This window comes from Diabrotica virgifera, chromosome 9, assembly GCF_917563875.1.
Source record: "Diabrotica virgifera virgifera chromosome 9, PGI_DIABVI_V3a".
In the NCBI taxonomy this organism is placed as follows: Eukaryota; Metazoa; Arthropoda; class Insecta; order Coleoptera; family Chrysomelidae; genus Diabrotica; species Diabrotica virgifera.
The window spans coordinates 207937621-207959494 of record NC_065451.1 but is presented as its reverse complement, the minus strand read 5'-3'; the positions used below and the strand labels follow the sequence as shown (position 1 = coordinate 207959494).

The following is a 21874-nucleotide window of genomic DNA, read 5'->3' as shown; positions in this document are numbered from 1 at the left end:
CAGAGGGATGTTTTGAACTATAGGTTAACCACCCCCGATAAAAATTGTACACAACGTAAGATTTTATCTCTTACTGCAAAATGTTATGATCCTATTGGTCTGATTGCTCCATTTATTTTGCATTTAAAGTTAATGATCAGGGAGTTATGGCAACTAAAATTGGGTTGGGATGACTCACCCCCGGATACGATTAAAAAATCATGGGAAAAGGTATGCAATGAATGGCAAGATTTTTGAAAATTTGAGGTCCCTAGACATGTAGGAGCCATGAGGGATGTTCCGATTATGATTTTGGGGTTTGCGGATGCAAGTCAAGACGGTTACGGTGGGGTAGTTTATTTAAGGGTTGTAAATTCTAGCGGTGAAGTGAGTGTGAGACTGGTTGCTGCAAAATCGAGATGTGCACCTTTAAAAAAGACCATGACCATTCCGAAGCTAGAATTATGCGCGGCTTTGTTGTTATCATCTTTGCTGAAATTAATATTTGAAAATTATAGCAAACTTACTCATATTTCACAACTAGTTGCGTATTCTGATTCGACCACGGTGGTGAGTTGGTTAACTTCGGCAAATACCAAAGATATTTTTGTAGCTAATCGAGTGCAGCAAATTAAAGAAAACCTTCCTAATATTTCATGGCAACATATTGAAGGTAAAAATAATCCCGCGGACTGCTTGTCAAGAGGGTTGACACCCTCACAATTAATAAATCATGAACTTTGGTTACAAGGTCCTAGTTGGATAAAATTACGGGAATCGGACTGGCCTTCTTCAATATTAGAATCGGATATTTCGGAGGTTAAGGTTTTGGTTATTGAGGAGGAGAAGCAGGGTGAAAAAATTCATCCCTTACTTGAATTGGTTGAACGTCATTCTAGCTGGCATAAAATTTTACGGATTACGGTTCGGGTTTTAATGTTGTTAAAATTAATTCCTGTGCAAAAATTAATTACGGCTACTGCGCTAAGAACAGCAGAATGTTATTTAATTCAGTTAATTCAGTTAAAACATTTTGAAACTGAAATAAAAATGATAAAAGAAAACAAACAATGTAAAACACAGCTTAAGAAATTACGGCCATTTTTACAAGACGGTTTACTTATGGTGGGGGGACGACTTAATAATTCATCCCTTAGTTTTTCGGGAAAACATCCACTAATTTTACCGGGAAAAGAAACGTTAGTTGAACGGATTGTTGATTTTTATCATATAATTTATATGCATACGGGCGCATATTTGTTTGAAGCTTTATTGCGTCAAAAGTATTGGATTCTTGGGGCAAGAAATCTTATAAGAAATCGGGTTTTTAAATGCAATCGTTGTTTTAGAAATAAACCGAAAATTTTGACACCGCTCATGGCAGATTTACCGGTATCGAGGGTTACTCCTACTAAACCCTTTTTACACGTAGGGGTTGACTATTTTGGGCCAATAAATATTACATTAGGTAAAAAACGTAATGCGGCGGTTCATAAATCGTATTGTTTATTAGCGGTTTGTTTAAGCACAAAAGCGGTTCATTTAGAATTGGTGAGTTCTTTAAGCACACCACATTTTATGCAAGCATTTAAAAGACTTTTAGCAAGAAGGGGCCCATGCAAGGTTTTGTATTCTGATCAGGGATCATCTTTTGTTTGTGCGAAAACGGTTTTAAGTGAAATTACTCGGTTTGCTAGTTCGGAAGAATATCAAAATGCACTGTTATGTGAATTAAATTTGAACGGTGTGGAATGGAAATTTATAAGTCCACAAAGTCCGAGTCACGGGGGTCTTTGGGAAAGTAATGTAAAGAGCGCTAAGTCGCATCTCTATAAGGTCATAGGGGATCAGTTGTTAACATATGAAGAGTTAAATACTCTATTAATTCAAATAGAGGCAATCTTAAATTCGAGACCTCTTTGTCGTCGACCAACTGATTCATCTCAAATATCGGTATTAACTCCATCACATTTTTTAAATTTAACACCGTTAGGAAGTTTGCCGGCCGACGATTTAACAGATTTAAATATAAACCGGTTAGATAGGTTCCAGTTAATCGATCGAATGGTGCAAGATTTCTGGAAAAGGTGGCGTTTGGAATATTTGACTACCTTACAAACTAGAGAAAAATGGAATATAGATTTGCCTAATGTTAAAATCGGAACGGTTGTTATTTTAAAGGTAGACAATGTACCTACACTTTGTTGGCCGTTGGCCATTGTTACTGAGGTTCATCCGGGTAAAGACGGAGTTGTTAGAAATATATATATAGTGGCTAAACACCCCTTTAGGGGTTACGCCGCTTACGCTCTCTAGATCTATGTTTTGAGGTAGATCAGTCCTCATGTTCGTTATTTAATTTTCTCTGTTATTTTTCTCCACTCTTTCCTGTCTCTGGTTTTCCCTTTCCAATGTCGTATGCCCGCATTGTTGAGATCACTTACTACTTCTTGTAACCATGTAGATCTTGGTCTTCCACGTCTTCTTTTGCCAGCTGGTGTCCATTCCAATATTGAGTATATCGTCGTAGTTGATCCGGATCTCCATATGTGTCCTAGCCATTTTGCTCTTTGCTGTTTTATTTTACATACTATATCCTCCTCAATTTCTTCCAGTAACTCAAGGTTCGTTCTTTGTCTAAATTCATTGTCATTTATTTTTATTGGTCCTAATATTGCTCTTAGTATTTTTCTTTCTTGTATTCTAAGGTTTTCCTCTTGTTTTTTTGTCATGCTAAGAGTTTCAGCTGCATACATCATCGTCGGTCGAATTATTGTTTTGTATACTTTCATTTTTGATTTCTTACTCAATAACTTATTTTTAAGTAATTTTTTATTTGCATGGTAGCTCTTATTTGCTGTAATAATCCTTTCTTTGATTTCGGTTTCTCTTTCTCCATTGTTTGTTATTAATATTCCTAAATATTTAAATTTTTCGACTTCTTCAAAAGTGTATTCTCCTACTCTAACCTTTCTGTTTTCAAAGTTTTTGTCAAATCTCATTATTTTGGTTTTCTCTTGGTTTATTTTTAATCCCATTACTTTTCCTTCTGTTACCATTTCGTTTAACATTCGTTCCATTGTTTTTCTATTTTTTGTTATTAGCACAATATCATCAGCGTATGCTATTATTTGTCCTTCTCTCGTTCGGAGGGTGCCTTTGTTGATCTTCCTGACGACGTATTCTAGGGCAAGATTAAACAGAGTTGCTGATAATGAATCTCCTTGTCTCACCCCTTTATTGATGACAAATTCTTCTGTGTCGCCTACTTGAGTTTTTATACTAACTACAGTTCTACTCATTGTCATTTGTATTAATCTTCTTAATTTATATTGTATTCCCATTTCTTTCAGAGCTACCATTAGTTTTGATCTATTTATTGTATCAAATGCTTGTCGAAAATCTATAAAAAGCAGTTCAATTTCTATTTTATATCCATGAGCTTTTTCCATAATTTGTTTAACTGTATGTATGGCATCTGTTGTAGACTTTCCCTTAACAAATCCGCATTGATAGTGTCCTATGATATTCGTGGTAGCTTCGGTCAGTCTTCGTTGTATTAAGGCGGACATGATTTTATATGCTGTGTTTAATAGCGTCAGTCCTCTGTAGTTTTTACACATCTGTTGATCTCCTTTTTTATGAATCGTGATAATTTGTCCTTTGTACCATTCTTCCGGCATTTTTTCTTCGTCCCATATGTCTTTTATTAAATTGTATAATCTATCTTTTAATTCTTCACCACCATATTTTATAAGCTCCATATTGATACAGTCCGATCCTGAGGCTTTACCATTACGGCTGCTATTAATAATTTCCTCAACTTCCTCTTTTGTTGGTATTTGTAGCTGGTTTCCTAACATCATTGTCTCTTCTCCTCTGTTTTCATTTAGGTCTTGATCTTGTTGTTCTGTTAATAATTCTTTAAAATAGTTAGTCCAAATTTCTTTATACTCTTCATCGTTTTCTGATACTTTTCCATTTTTATCTTTTATGCTTTTTATCTTTCCTTTAAACGTTTTGTTCTGCTCACTAATTTTCTTATAGAATTCTTTTGTGTTTCTGTTCTTACTCTCTTTTTCTATTTCTTTTATCTTATCATCCAACCACTCACGTCTAATTTTCCTTATTTTTTTCTTACATGCATGCCTTATTATATTGTATTCTTCCCTATAATCCTGTCTATTTGTTCTTATCCACATTTGTCTCATTTCTACCTTCTTTTTTAACATTTTATGGCATTCTTCATTATACCATTCTTGTCTTTTTTTGTTTCTTTTTATCCCTACGTGTACTTCCGCTGTTTCATTTATACATTTTTTTATATTTCTCCATTCTGTTTCTATATCCTTTGTAGGTTTAGATTGTTCCTTCAGTTTTTTGTTCATGTCATCAGCATATTTAATCCTTATGTCTGGATTATTCAGTTTTTCTACGTGCCATTTATTTTTTGTTGTCGTGTTTTTTAGTGTTCTTTTGACTTTTTGTCTTACTTTTGCAGTCACCATAAAATGGTCTGTGTCTGCATGTGCACCTCTGTAGGACCTCACGTCTGTTACCGATGTTTGCTTCCTTCTTGTAATCAGAATATGGTCTATTTGTGACCATGTTTTTTGGTCTGGGGAAATCCACGTCACTTTATGGTATTTGGGATGTTCGAATTTTGTACTAACGATAATCATATTGGTACTAGATGCTAGATTACATAATCGTTGGCCATTGTCGTTAGTTTTTTCGTGTATTGTGTGCTTACCTGCTACTTGGTTAATGTAGTCTTCCTTACCTATTTGGGCATTAAAATCTCCCATTACCAGTATTGTGTCTTCTCTAGGTAACTTCTCCATTTCTCGTTCGAGTTCCTCATACAATTTGTCTTTTTCCTCCGCAGTAGCACTTTCAGTTGGGGCATATACGTTTATGATTGATATATTAAATGGTTTGGCGTTAATTCTCAGGTAAGCCATACGTTCATTTATTGGTTTAAATTGCATAATGTTATTTTTTATTTTTCCCATAATTATGAAAGCAACTCCATATTGACCTTGTTTTTCATGTCCCGAGTACTGTAGTGTGTAGTTTTTTCTATTTATTTCTCCTTGACCTGCCCATCTGATTTCTTGAATCACTGCAATATCAATTTGGTATCTTTCTAGTTCTGAGACGATATCCTGCATTTTTCCTGGTTCAAGCATTGTTCTGATGTTCCACGTACTTATTTTTAGTTGATCACATTTTTTCGGTTTTTTATTATATTTTTTTGTGTTCGTATGTTTTATTTTATCTAATCTGTTCAGGTCCTTTTCCTTTGCCATTTTCGTGTCCGTTTTTTGTGTTGTATCCAATATTTGTTTTTTATCAGTTTTTTGGCGTGTCCTGCTTTGCCCTTTCCAGTTCATTCTTCTCTTTGTTCCATTTCCATTCAGTCCCGTCAATAATTAATTTTTGATAACCTACTCTAGTGTTCTTACCGTTTTCTTTTTGAAATTTTGCAATTCTCCGTATTTCTTGTTGTATTTTCATCTCTTCTTGCGTTAGATCGTTATTGATATATATTTCCGGCTTTGAATTCCTTAGTTTGTTTTTGTTCTTCAGAATTTTTATTTTTTCATTTTTGTTTTTTAGTTTTACAAGACATGTTTTGTCCCCTATTTTATAAGCTTCTTCTATTTCTACTTTAATACCTAATTCTCTTTCCACGAAATCTGCCATAACCTCATTGACTACATTTGGGTTATTTGTATCCATCGGTAGACCCTGGACAATAACATTGTTAGCTTTTCTCTCTTTCTCGAACTTTTCTACCTTCATTTTCACTATCTTTAGTTCCTGTTTCATTTCATCATTTTCTTTTTGTAGTTGTTGGTTACTTTGTTTGAATTCATTTATTTCTTTTCTTAATTCTCGGAGGTCATTTCTATATTCTCGTTGTTCTTCTTTTATTCCTTTTACCTCCGATGTTAAACTTTGTGTTTGATCTGTTAAATTTTGCATCATTTTTAAAAGCTGATCAATTTTGTTTTCATCTTTCTGTTGTTTGGTTGGTGTTCTGGATAGTTTCTTGCTCTTGTTAAAAATATTGTCTGCATCTATCTCTAGACTTCTCTTTTTACTGTCTTCTGAGGTGTAATCATTATCACTATCCACCATTTTTTATGTATTTGTACTCTATATTAAAGCAAGCGATAAGCTCTAGTTCCCCAGTCGACCCGGCGAAGGCTCTAGAACTTCTCAAGCAATAATTGAGTATGACTTTAAATATATTAAAATTCTTTTTACTTCGAAATCTTGTTTACTTAGTTTATTATTAATTGATTGATTTCATTTCTTGGATTTTTAAAACTTTTTGGAAAACCGGCAACGTCGCTTTTAATTTGATCAAGACTTGTTCTCTTATCTGTTGTCAAAAGAACTGGAATTTATAAAATGTCGTTTGTTTTGATTAACATAAAATGTTCTATAAGTTACTTATAGGCCGATTTTTGCCACTATTTTTTGCACTTTAGATAGTTTATGACCTTATACAAATGTTCGCATATAGTTAATATTTTATTTCGCACTATTACCTCAAAAATCGGAATAAACTCTGGTGAAAATGTTTAACACTTTTATTTCGCACAATGCGTTGTTGCCACTTGTGAAAATGCCACTTGTTAGAAATGTTACTGTAAAAACTTCGAAAGGGACATTTACACGACCAGTTTTGAAGTTATGCCCTCTTCCGAATCAATAAATTTACAGTAATATCTTTTGTATATAGTTATAGGTATTTTTCATTAGAATTTATTTATTTTTTTTCGATTATTTTTTTTTGAGTTACGGTAATTAACTCTGAAAATTTTGGTATATTAATTTATGCCTGGTCCTTTGAGTATTTATTTGGAACTAGTTTTATTTTAATTCGGGAACGTCTTGGCAACACAGTTCTAAGTAAGCATAATCTTCTGCCCTTTATGTTAAGTCAGTCAGTCGTTAACAGACATACGGTCGGAACGTATAGTACACTTTGACAATTTTAATTTGATTTTGTGTGTGTTTTCCGTGAGACAAATTGACGATACCAGACAACATATTTTCGGTAAGTTCCCTTCTTTTATCCCATCCTTCATTTTCCTTAATGCCACCGAAAATAGTGCTTCAACATTTAACAACACGAAGAAAATCTAAGAAAATCTCGGTAAGTTATTATTATTAAATTTTTTCCATTTGGTTTGCTAAAAGCCAAAACATAGTATATTATGCAACGAGCATTTAATGATGGTCATTATGAAGCGAGTATGAGGGTTACGAAACGAGCCGTATGCGGCGAGTTTCGTATAGAGTACGAGCTTCATAATGATAATTAAATGCAAGTTGTATACATTATGTTTTCTATCATCATTCACAACCAAAAATATATTCAAATTTATTAATTTTGTAACACAAATAAATTCAGTAGTTTGTCAGTTTGACGGTTTGTTTACATATTGAGAACTGTCAAAGCGTATGTATTTGACTAGCCATTGGTCACTGCGCGTGTACCACCTTTTATCGCGAATGCCATATCGCGATTCTATTGGTTAAAAATCTGTATCTTAATGAAAATCTGTATCATAATGAAGTTCATTACGGTAGTGACATCATAATTGTTATATTACGGCCCTCCTGTGAAAAAGCTGTGCAACAATAATTAATACAAACATCGTAGACTCAGCTAAAGAAGTTCTGGGCGAAAGAAAGAATAAATATTTTTTAAAGTGAAACCTTCGTGGTTCTGTACAGAGGTGAAAGAAAACTTAAAGGAAAAGATTACCTACTTGAAGTACATGTCAAACAAGACACACCAAGTGTTTAAAGGTTACAACATAATAAGAAATGAAACATAGTATACACTTGTAAGAAGAATTAAAAGCCTAGCACTGGAAACACTTATTTTGAAATTTAATTTATATTTATTTTATATATTTTGAAAAATTGTACCAAAAGATGCATATAGAACAAAAGGAAGGAAACATCAGAGACAATGATGTAGAAGTTGATTTGAAAAAATAAAGGAAAGAAAGTAAGAGACAGGAACGAATAACGAATAGAACAAAATAGTGGCAAAAGTAAAAATACTCTAAATTGTAAAAGAAGTGAAAAACAGTTAAAACTTCTACGACAGTGTAGAAAATTTATGAATGTATAATAATTATATTTTGTTGTATTTATAACTGTTTATAATATAAAGCTTCTATACTACCTATTATCTCAACTCTTACATAAGTAATCTAATATAAATATTGCATTCTGCATATTTTTATGTACACTCTTACATAACGGTAGTAAGTGAAACAGTGTAATTTACAACCATCAGATAAAAATAAAACAGAAGTGGCTTTATTACATCTTTTGCATTGGTGAAGCACTCGGGCCTCGATTAAGAATGTTGTCAGTCACTTGACATTCCGAATAAAAAGTGTATTATGTACATTATACTTGATGTTAAGTAGTAGACCGTTACGAGATACCAAAAATATTCGGTTCAGGAAATGCATTAATAGCATCTTTCTATTCAATATTTATGTTTTACGACTTTGAGCTCCTTATTCTCTTCGATTGGTTTTAATATATTAAACGCAATAAAATGCCGGAAGAATGAAGAACGAGTGAACTAATTCTACTATTCAAAAAAGGAGATAAAAAGCAGCCAGAAAACTACAGAGGTATTATCAACTTGTTAAATACTATCCTAAAACTTACAACTAAAATTTTACAAGACCTAATGAATCAGAGGATAAGTTTAGCAGATGAACAACAGGGTTTTCGTACTGGAAGATCATGTACAGATGCAATATTCGTCATAAAGCAAATTACTGAGAAATTACTAGAGTTTAATTGACCAGCATTTCTATGTCTGACTGACTTGAAGAAAGGATTTGACAGAGTAAGACTCAAAGATGTAATTCATCTTCTGTACAATAGAGAAGTCCCTCTAGATATTATAAAAATTATTGAGAACATTTACCAAAACAACAAAATGGAAGTCAGAATAGATGGACATCTTACAGAACCTATAAACATAGGCAGTGGAATAAGGCAGGGAGATTCATTGAGTACTATGGTCTTTAATTTAATCATGGATGAAATCATCAAAAATGTCGACAAAAGAAGAGGATACAGAATGGGAAACAAAGATATAAAAATACTCTGTTACGCAGATGACACAGTGTTGCCACAATGTAACAAGAGAGGGAGAAGGAATAATGAAAACAAATGCCGAAATTGAAAAAGAATTAAAGGAAGAAAATATAGTCAGATACATAAAATATCTTCGCTTATAATAGATAGGTTAGGTATGGATAGGACATAGCGTGTCTACTTGAGTTGGAAACATATGGGAAACTTTTTTATCATTAATTTTACGAAAAAAAGTTATTCTTTATAAAAAGTTCTGCATGCCCCAAAACTCAAGATTCAATTATCAGATATCAAATTTTCTCAATATTATACGAGGTATGTCAAAAAATATGAACTTCGTTCAAGAGTAAAGTACCTTTATTCCTCTCAATATCGAAAATTCTTATTATAAAAAGTTGTTTGGAAATAAAAACCAAGCTCAAATATGTAATTACATGCTTCTAATTGGAAAAAAATATTTTCCAAATTTTTCTCAAATTTATTGATACTAACTTCGTTTTTATTCATTACACATACGATAACTCTTTTATTATTACGTTTACGGAAAAAAGGTATTCTTTATAAAAATCTCTGTATGTCCTAAGACCGAAGATTCAACCAACAGATATGACATTTTATTAATTTTATACGAGTTATGTCAAAAAATATGAATTTCACTCAAGAGTAAAGTACCTTTATTTTTTACAATATTGAAAACGGTTATTAAAAAAGTTGTTTAGAATTAAAAACTATGTGTCAATATGCAATTACATCCTTCTAATTGAAATACTGTGAAATATAAAGGTGCTATAATATTGAGCGAATTTCATATTTTTTGACACACCTCGTATAAAATTAATAAAAGTTGATATATCATGGTTGTGTCTTACATTTTAGACCATGCAAAGTTTTTTATGAAGAATAACTTTTTTTCGTAAAATGAATAATAAACGAGTTATGATATTTGTAATAATTAAAAACGATGTTGGGTATCCATAAATTTGAGAAAAATATTTTTTTTTTCAACAAGAAGCATGTAATTGCATATTTCATCTTAGTTTTTAATTCCAAACAACTTTTTATCATAAGAATTTTCGATATTGAGAGAAATAAAGGTACTTTACCCTTAGCCGAAATTCATATTTTTTGACATACCTCGTATAATATTGAGAAAATTTGATATCTGATAATTGAATCTTAGGTTTTGGGGCATGCAGAACTTTTTATAAAGAATAACTTTTTTTCGTAAAATTAATAATAAAAAAGTTTCCCATATGTTTCCAACTCAAGTAGACACGCTGTATATACAGAGACGCTCAAACTGAGATATGTTAAAAAGGATAGCTAACTGGACACCAGTATGATCCAGATGTACGGAAGAAGGCCTAGAACAAGATAGCTGTAGGATGTAGAAGAAGATATAAGAACAATGAATGTTAAAGACTGGAAAGTTCAGTGCAAGAACAAGAAGAACTGAAAAAGAGTCACGACAGCATTATAGACACACAACAAGCTGTAAATGACATAGAGGAATAATCCACCTCATCCAAGAATAGAATTTTGAACGCCATCGCGTTAGCTATAATCCCTAGGGATTATATTTAATGAATTAATGAATGATGAGCAAAAAATCGAAAAAATAGCATTTTATACTAAATTGTTATTATTTCAAAAAAAAAAACACCGAAATCTCTGCAGAAAGCATATAGGTATTATAAGAATAAGTTTTCAATCTAATGGCATATAAAACAACATAATGTTACTCTACATCCCACCAGACTGACAACAATGGGAACCTTCTCTGGTTAGACCTCCGAGGCTTCTACAATTTGCAAGCCATAACGGATGCTGAGACTAAGGAAGATGAAGGATGCTGAGACTAAGGAAGATGAGGGAATTTTACAATTTATAATTCACGCCCCATCCACTCAGCGCGGTAAAGTTCTATCGAGAATGGTTCCCTTCGTTCTCCAATCAGAGTAAACATGTTAATCAAAAGTGAATAACCATTTTCAATTTCGTTTCAAAACGAAAATACAGCCGCATTATACTCTAGTTCAATCAGAGAGTGCATCAAGCACCTCTACCGGTTTCGAAACTTATTAGTGTCTCATCAGGAGGCACATATGCTGCTCTCTCTGATCCAGCCAAAACAAACCCCGCCGTGCAGTCACGGATTGCAACGAACGAAATGGCATAGATGCCCTAGCGAAAAAAAAGGAACCATTCTCGATGGGACTTTACCGCGCTGAGCAGGCTGAGCAGATGAGACGTGAATTATAAATTGTAAAATTCCCTCATCTTCCTTAGTCTCAGCATCCGTTATGGCTTGGAAATTGTAGAAGCCTCAGAGGTGTGTAACCAAAGAAGGTTCCCATTGTTTTCAGTCTGGTGGGATGTAGAGTAACATTATGTATGCCATTAGAATGAAAACTTACTCTTTTACTAGCAGTGACTGCACGCCGGGGTTTGTTTTGGATGGATCAGAGAGAGCAGCATATGTGACTCCTGATGAGAGACTAATAAGTTTCGACACCGGTAGAGGTGCTTGTGCACTTCTTAAGTCAGAAAACATCATATTGATATTCGATTCGTGAAATCGCAAGATTTGACTTATGTATATTATTATTTCCACCGTATACTCGTATACTGTATGCTTTAATCGTTGTATACGACTTTATTTACGGATTTTACGGATTTACGGATTTTTTACCCACAAATATCGATCGCAATCTATCCGTTTGTCCACTTAACTCAACATGACCAAAACTTGACTTAAGAACTTTTACCCTGATACCACAGAATTGTTGCTTTAGAAATATAAATTGTTAGCAAATAGTCTGGGCAGATTATCGGAGAATAGGCCATTTTTAGGAAAAGTTATTTACCAGCAATTTTATTGCTCTGATCGAATCTTATGATGGTATATATTAATAATATAGGTATGCAAATTAAGCAGATAGTGTGTTACTTTTTTATAAACAAAATGGCGCCCGAAAATCGTATTTTTTTCAATTTTTGCTTTATAACTCCAAAGATTTTAACTTAATACCGGATTTATACTCAGCCCTGTTCGACAGGGAATTGGACAGGGAAGTGGGCATCGTGAATGTGTAAATAGCTCACTCGCGCTGTTACTCGTCATGCTACTGCCGCTGCACCTACATACCCAAAAAGTCGGTTCTAGTGACGGAAGTCAAAGGAGAGAAGTCAAAGGTGGCTTCGCCGCCGGCAAAGCGGCAAGTGAGTAAGGGAGCAAGACGATGTTGTTGTCACATTCCTTTCTTGTGACTCGTTCGGTAATGAGACTGATGTAAACACCTCACTCGTGACGATATCATATTTCGGGCAATATTTCCGTCAACGGCAGCGGCAGTAGCAATAGCTGAGTATAAATCCGGCATTACATCAAAAACACCCAAATAAAAATTCACAGTAATTAAATTCTGCATAGAGACGAGTTTTTCTCGATTTACTTCGACGAAAATTTTCCCCGGAGAATGCGGGTTTTTCCAACAAAATCTTTAATTTTCAACTAAAATTTTAGATAAGTAATTGTTTATCCATAATTAAATAACTTGGTAATATAAAAGCTCCTTTCGTATAGATTATAATTCCAGAAGCCGATGAAGATTTATTTTTAACAAATAATAAATTAATTTATTATAACAAAACAAAAGCAAATTTGCCATTTAATAATGCGTTAGTTAGATGGCTCTGCTCGAGTTACTTGAGAACGAAAAATAATGAAGAAAATTGCTCCATGGGAAGCCGAGAAAATGCATTTTTTAACGTATACTGATTTTGAACTTTGAGATTACATTTTCTCCAACCTAATTTTTGTTTGGAATTTTGGCATTTTTTGGCAATTTTCACTCGTAATGTCGATAGTTTTTATTATAATAATATATGTTATGAGTACTTTAAAGATATAAAAATTGGCGTGGAGAAAGAGGACCGACATAAAAGGTGATGGTTCGAAAGTTATGATCCTATTGTTTATATCTTTGCCGTAAATGCCGGTCAACTTTGACCGGTTGTATCTCAGGAACCACTCATCACAATTAAACTTCCCTTTTTTTCCAATACCGTTTTAACGATTTAATTCAATTTAATAGTTTCCCAGATATTATATTTGTTTATAAGCCAAAAAATTGTTTATAATTTTAAAATATTCCCGAGGCCGCTTAAATAGTCCAATTTTAATTCTGTAAAGTACATTAGAAGGTACAGTCTCTTTTTATACAAAAATCATAGTTATTCTTATGTATCATAATTATTGTGGTTATTATAGCGACCGTAAATTTTTCATTAACAATTCAATTGTTGCTAAACTGTTCATTCAATCTTTATCGGCTTCTGGAATTATAATTTATACGAAAGGAGCTTTTATATTACCAAGTTATTTAATTATTGATAAACAATTACTTATCTAAAATTTTGGTTGAAAATTAAAGATTTTGTTGGAAAAACCCGCATTTTTCGGGGAAAATTTTCGTCGAAGTAAATCGGGAAAAACACGTCTCTGTGCAGAATTTTATTACGGTGCATTTTTATTCGAGTGTTTTTGGTGTAAAGTTAAAATCTTTGGAGTTATAGAGCAAAAATTGAAAAAAAACACGATTTTCGGGCGCCATTTTGTTTATAAAAAAGTAGCACACTATCTGCGGACTTTGCATACCTATATTATTAATATATACCATCATAAGATTCGATTCCAGCAATAAAATTGCTGGTAAATAACTTTTCCTTGTATTTTGCTAATTAGCCCAGAGTAAAAATGAAAATCAGTTTAGTAGACAAATTATAACATTTTAAACTCAACTTTAACAAAATCTGGGCGGATCTCGATCTCCTATATATACCATCCATCGGATATCCATCTATACCATTTCCATATATACCATTTCTCCTAAGCAGCTTTTTCTCTGCATCCTTTTCGACCTCCCGATTGAGCGTATCACTCCGGACATCTTCTGGGCCCGGCGGCGACCAACTCATTCTGACATAAAATGCATACATCACCAAACAGTTTCCATCAGTTGTCCATCAAGTTTCTAAATAGAGAATTTTGATGATTCATAATCCAAAAATGGATCATCGGAATCGGAGAAGAAAGAAGTGAATGTTGCAAAAGTCTTTCCAGAGTGAATGTTTTTTAGTGTAGGCTGTCTGGAAAAATGTAGGCTGCCGGAAAAAAATACTTCAGAGAACTCTACAAAGGTGAAGAAGGCAATGACGAACACGATTATAAAACAGAAGACAGGTATATCACTAAAGAAACTGAAGTAGAAGCGAGAATGAAGATCTTAAAGAATAGACGATCCCCAGGTACTCATGGAATACCGAACAAACTACTGCAATCAGTATAGTGTGCTATGCGGATGATACAACCCTGATTGCGGAGGATGAGGATGACCTACAAAGGCAACATATCCATGCAGGAAACAAAATGCATTACCATTGCAAAAGATCCAATTAGATGCAAGCTCGTGGTAGAGGGAAAACCCATAGAACAGCTAAGCCAGTTCAAATATCTAGGTGTAGATTTATCATGACACAGCCAGAGACCTAAGAGGACAAATAAACAAGGCCGCTGTCATGCCCGGTTGTTTGAAAGATGTGGTCTGGAATAACCCATATATGAGAATGGACAGCAAAGTTAGAATTTATAAAACTTGCATCAGACAAAATGATGCATAAAATGATGTATCAAACGCTAAATTTAAAGTTCAGTATTATACCTAATTAATTAATCACATATCATAGATTCTGCCATTATGATGTAAGTTCATATTACCTAACAACAAAATACTGAAAAGTAATTGTTTTTCAGCACATCCACCAAATGTATTATTAAATATTACAATAAATATTGTTTAATTGTTGAAATTAAGAGTTTTCAGTAGTTAATTGTTAGATTAAATAATGTATTTAATGATTTTTCTCACCTGATTTAATTACACAAGCCAAAGGGACGCCATAAAATGACAGGTTAAAACAATTTGTTTCGCGGTGCAACAAAAACCGGTCTAGGCCGAATAAAGTAAAGCAATTTTTTGCGCGAGTTTTTTCACCATAGAGCATCAAAACAAAACCCATATTCTTACATAACTAGTTTGAGTCCAGACACCTACCATGAAAGATCGAAAAAATCGATTCTTTAAATCACTACAAGTTAAAATAATTCTTTGCTTATTGTTAGTGGCTGAAAGACATTTTTATACTTTTAAACATAATATAATTTTTTGATATTTGAGTGTCTATGGGGAAGGATTTTGTTAGAGATATTTAAAAGATTTTTGAATTTATACGGCATTATTCGCATATCTTTTAATTTCTTTAATAATTTATGTGTTTTTCTATTTTATTTTAGATATACTAATTGGTTTTCTGTTATTTTATAATCAATTATGTTATTTACTGAAAGAGAAAAGTGAATAATTATGGAAAAGTGAATATATTGTGTTATAAAGTGTCGGAAACTTGTAGTGTAGGAAACTTGAAGTGTATGGATATTGTTTGGCTCCAGAATAGCAGGTACAGTGCATAAAATTACTATTTTTTCTATTTTTTTTGCATTTCTATCGCCACAAACCTTTTTTATTCAATTCTGTAAATTTTTAAAAATTTAAATATATTTTTTAAATATTTTTCAAGTGTGCCAGAAATTAACAAATAACTTTATAAAAAAGAGACAATCTCCTGAAACGCTTCCAATAAAAATCTTTTAGGCTATCTAATTGAAATAAATACGTTTCTTTTCTTATTTTTTTTTCGTAAAGTGCTTCCTTTTCTATTTATTTGCCAGTCATTTGTTGTTGAAAAAATGCCTTAATTTGCAATTTTTAGGATTTTGTTTTTCGAAAAAACTGATACGTGAATTGCAATTCTACAAAAAGCACTCTAATATTTAAACTTTTAATTATAAGTAAGAATATTTCGAAAAGGATAATCGATTTCTAAATTGTTTAAAAAATTGTTTTAATAAAAATTTCAAAGGCGCGCTTGAAATCCAGGCAACCGTTGTAAACGACTCCATTTATTCTGTCAAAATATTCTTATGTGCACTTGAAGGTTTAAAAATCATAAAGTTTTTTTGTAGAAATGCAGTTCATTTATCAGTTTATTAGGAAAAAATCCCAAAAATCACTAATATTGGAATATGTAAGTACAATCCACGGTATTTTTTAGTCTAATATACATAGAAAATAGTAGGTATTAGTTTTAGTTATAATATCATGTTTTTGATATTCCTATGCCTTTTTTATTTTACTATCTATTATTTTACGTTCTAATCATTATAAGTTAAATTCGTGGCTTATTTTGTTATTGACAGTGAAAAATATTTTTATACCCTTGAATAGAATATTGCTTTTGAACATTTTAGATTTTTGAGTGTATATGGAAGGTTTTTGTTGGAGATTTTCATCCCCTGCTTTTTATATCGTTATACCTCTTCTTTTTCTTGAAGGAATAGTCCTCTAAAATTTGGTATATATGTTCCTGTTGCTGCTAGAAAGAACATCATTGAATTTGGGATCAACAAGTCTTCTTTTCCTTCTCATATAAGCATGTCTTTTCTTTTTGTTTGAAAAGAAAGTCCTAAAGTGTTGAAATCTTTTACATATGATCCTCTTTTTATCTGTAAAGATTCTTTTTAATTCTTAATCAGTAGATTTTTATACCCTGCTTTTTCATATCCTTAGACTTGTCTTTTTCTTGAAGAAATAGTCCTATGTAATTTGGTACAGATGTTCCTTTTGCTGCTACAAAGAACATCATTGACTTTGGGATCAACAGGTCTTTTTTTCTTTTCATATTATCAGTCTTGATCTGTACATAATATCATCGTTTTGTCTGAAAATATCCTATTGGATTTTTAATCAGTAGATTTTCATTCCTTGCTTTTTATATCCTTATACCTCTTCTTTTTCTTGAAGGAATAGTCCTCTAAACTTTGGTACATATGTTCATCTTGCTGCTAGAAAGAGCCTCATTGAATTTGGGATCAACAGGTCTTCTTTTCCTTTTTATATTGTCATGCATTTTCTTTTTGTTAAAAAGAAAGTCTTAGAATCTTGAAAAAATTTTATACATAGTATCATCTTTCTATCTGAAAAGATCCTATTGGATTTTTAATCAGTACATTTTCATGCCCTGCTTTTCATATCCTTAAACTTTTTCTTTTTGTTGCAGAAATAGTCCTATACAATTTGGTACATATATGTTCCTTTTACTGTTAGAAAGAACTTCATTGAATTTGGGATCACCAGGTATTATTTTCCTTTTCATGCTGTCATGTTTTTTCTTTTTGTTTAAAAAAAATCCTATTTTCTTGAAATTTTGTAGATATTCATCTCCTTCCTTTTGTATTGTGTTGTTTTCTTTTTTTTATTAAGCTTTTTTTGCTTAAAGTAAAACTTCTAAAAGTTTGATACCTATTCCTATTATAACTTTTGATATACAGAGAGGGGCTAAATTATGGAATAAATTCATTTTATTTAAAATGGACGACTTAGGAGAAAAATCCCAAAACAAGTCGATTTTTATTTTTAAATTACAATTTTTTTGGCATACATTTCATACTAGTGACGTCATCCATCTGAGCGTGATGACGTAATCCATGATTTTTTTAAATGTGAATAGGGGTCTTGTGGCACCCCATTTGAAAGGGTGGTCAATTCTCTATTCAGTAATATAAACATTAATATCATTATTTATACAGAGTGGCTAACAAAATAATTTTTTAATTAAATTAATTGCTCGAAGAAGAAGAATGTATGCAATTTATTTAACTCAAAATACTTTCTATTGCTGTCAGAAAATAGAAAAAAATGTTTATTTGCCAAATAAACATTGCTTTTAGCTTAAATTAAATGTTCAAACTGCCAAAAGGTAGGTGGGAGGCTGTTTGTGATTTAATTTAAATGAAAATAGAAATGTGAATTTCATGTTTATTTGTGAAATAAACATTATTTTTATTTACTGACAGCAGTACCATGTATTTTGAGTTAAATAAATTACATAAATTCTTCTTTTTGCGTCAATTAATTTAATTCAATAAATATTTTTTTGGTCAGGCTGTATAAATAATGATATTATTGTTTATATTACTGAATAGAGAATTGAACACCCTTTCAAATGAGGTGCCACACGACCACTATTCCCATTTAAAAAATCATATCATACGTCATCACGCTCAGATGGATCACGTCACTAGTATGAAATATATGCCAAAACATTGTAATTTAAAAATAAAAATCGACCTGTTTCGGGATTTTATCCAAAGTCGTCCATTTTAGAAAAAATGAGTTTATTCCATAATTTAGCCCCTCACTGTATTTTGTTCCTCTTGATGTAATGTTATTAGCTTTTCCTCATAGTCAACAAGCCCTCTTCATTTTCCTCTCACATTTTTTATGCATTTTTTTCAAATATATTGTATTCTTCTTCTTGCAGCTGGAAAGAACTTCATTGAGTTTGGGATCACCAGCTTTTATTTTCCTTTTCATACTGTCATGTTTTTTTTGTTTGAAAAGACAGTCCTATTCTGTCCTATTGTCTTGAAATTTTGTAGATTTTCATCCCCTTCTATTTGTCTTATGTGTTGTTTTCTTTTTTTTTATTTAGCTTTTTTTTCTTAAAGAAAAAGTTCTAAAAATTTGATAGCTATTCCTATTGAAAAGCTACATGTTAATTTTCAATATAAAATCTGTAGTAGTTTTCGATATGTATTGAAAAAATTGATTTTCATTTTGTAACTTCACAGGGCTGTAATTTCTTTATGTGCACATTTGTACTAAACTAACAAACTGTGATTTAATAATTTATGACCTATCTTTGTGTTATGCCCTGTATATATTATAGGTAACTGAAATATAGAATACTTTTTAAATGTTTCCTTTAATATAGAATATCTATTTTATATTATATCTAATTTATATTCTATAATAAAGTTTTAATACTGTTTTATAAAGAAAATACTAGATCCTTTGTAAAGGTCTATTTAAAAGTCCCTAAATACGGGTTTAGATGATATAATAGAACGTTTTCGGATTAATAAATCCATCATCAGTATTAAAAAAAACCAATAGTGTGCATGCCTGAGCCGCCAAAATGTGTTGGGTAAAAATCCTTTAAATGTTGAAAAGTACCTTTAATTATAATTTACTACATATCGGTGTTAAAATTTTGTGATGTTGCAAATATTCCTGGATATTACCCAGGTCAACACAGGCCTCTTCCCACATGGTTGCAATGTAAGGATGATTGAAACCAGGGTTGGCAGGTTTAAACCAACTGGTTTTTTTTTCTTAAAAAAACAGTTGGTTTAAATCTGGTTTTTTGTTTTTATTTTTTTTTTATTTAGCCTCCAAACTGGTGTTTTTATTTAAAGTTTTTACTACAGCTGCCGCAAATAAAGAAAATTAAGATAAATAAATTCTATTTTTTTACTTTCAAACTTAGTTCTTTTGAATATTATTACGTTTTAAGATGTTTTTTTTGTTATATTAATTTTGTGTGTGTGCAAATAAAACTAAAAGTTGTCTTAATCCTTTTTTTCATTATGTATTGCTATTATTTTATAAAATAATTTATTCATTTTTAAAGTATTTAGACTTATTATACTTTGTATCAAATAAGCCTGGTTTAAACCAAAAAACCTGGTTATTTTTGTTTTTTCGAAAAAACCTTGGTTTTTGCCAACCCTCATTGAAACCTCACATATTTACTAAAGGCAATTAAGAGACTGAGTTGCCTTTTAACTCCAATGTGTGAGGTTTCAATCCTTTAATTCCAATCACGTGGGAAGAGTAATGTGTTGCCTGGGTAATATCCAGGAATACTTGCAATAACATCACAAAATTTTAACAACAATATGTCGTAGTAAATTTTAATCCTTTTCAACATTTAAAGGGTTTTTACCCAAAACATTTTGGTGGCTCAGGCATGCACACTATTGGTTTTTTTAACACTGATGATGGATTTTTTAATCCGAAAACTTCTGTTATGTGATGTAACTTCTTACTTAGGGACTTTTAGACATACCCTTTCCAAAGGATCTAGTATTTTTGTGATTTATGGTATACCGTCAGCTACAGGAATTTTATTTTTCTCGTGGATTTTTGTTTTATAAAAGTTTCATCAATTAAAGATGGCTGTCTCTTCGGTTTAATATGCAACAAATCCAGGATATTTGGCTTAACAACATAGATTGATATAATTCGGTGTTTAATTAAGCAATAATCGGCCTATTTGTATAACAGAAAAAGTTCGCAGTAGAATCACGAGTGCAGATAATAATCTAATCTTGTCCATGGCGACTTGTATTAAATTTAACAGTTACATGAGATTGTTGTTGTTGAAATTTTATTTGAATCGTGATCGCATTAGATCAACTTTAAAGTGTTTCTTAATGGACATTGATGTTACTAGGTGGGCTTGTGTTACGACCAGAGTTATTGTCCCTGTATGGTGTTGACAGAAAGTAAAAAAAACATCTATTAACAATAACGGGAAAGGAAGACGATATTTCGAACAAACTAAGTCTTTGTTTTTAAGAAAATGGGCGATATAAAAAGTGGAGAACCATTCTAAATGTCCAAAACTCAATCTTCTTCTTCATGTGGCTTATCCTTTAAAGGCATTGACGATCAGCATGGCCCATTTTACTCTTTCTGCAGCGGATCTGAAGAGTTCTATTTTTTTTCCTTCCACTGCTTTAAATTTTTTAACTAGAACGTGCGTTGTCTCCCTGGTCCTCTTTTTCCTTTCACTTTTCCTTGTATAACCAATCGCATCAACTCATATTTTTCATTTCTTAGTATGTGACCAAAGTAACTCATTTTTCTTTTCTTCATAGTGTTGACTATTTCTTTTCCTTTTTTTATGTTTCTTAATGTTGTCGTGTTCGTTGCGTGTGCTTATTCTTTGTGTTTGGTGCTTGTTTTCAAGCGTTGGCTATCGTCTTATTAACAAGCTGATGAAATGTTTCTCGGTCGTATATGAAACAATTCCTCGACCGTTCGACCAGTCCATTGTCTAATGTTGTTTTCTTCCAAGCCAGCGTTTCCTCTCCGATATTTGGGTCCTCTCATTATATGACCAAAGTATTGAACCTTTCTCATTTTTATGACGTTGATCAATTCTCGCTCTTTGTGCATGGTCTCCATCACAGGTTCGTTGGATATGTGTGCTGTCCATGGGATTCTGAGCATGCGACGGTAACACCACAACTCGAACGCTTCTAATTTGTTGAGATTCTTCACTTTTGTTGTCCAAGTTTCACATCCATAGAACAAAATGGACCAGACGTAGCACTTCAATACTCTTAGACGTGCGGTCAATGACAGACTTCCACTGAACAATACAGAACGCCAGCTAATAAAGCTTTTTCGTGCAAGTTCCATTCTGGTCGAAATTTCCTTTCAACCCTGCAGTCAATCCAGCTACCCAGATATCTAAAGTGTTCCACCCTTTCCAGGATTTTATTATCTAATTTTAGTACTGCATCTTCGATATTAATTTTTCCGACTATCTTTGCAATACATCTATTTTGCAATACAAAATCTATTTTGTTTTCTTTGCGTTGTTTGTTAGACCCTTCGCAATACATTAGTTGTTTAGATCGTTATGTTTACATTCGTTACATAACACCACATCTAAAAGCTGGCAAGTCTTTAGCAGAGTGTCAACTCATTATAAAAGGACAGAGAATACTTAACATCTCAATACTCTAAGTTCTAATTTTTATTCC

The 21874-nt window shown here is 32.2% G+C and overlaps 1 protein-coding gene across 1 annotated transcript in view; it reads left to right on the top strand.

Annotated features, from left to right (window-relative positions):
• The window catches only part of LOC114331697 (uncharacterized), a 185786-nt gene that overhangs the window by 26226 nt on the left and 137686 nt on the right, over window positions 1–21874 (top strand). The gene's annotated exons all lie outside the window — the stretch shown is intronic.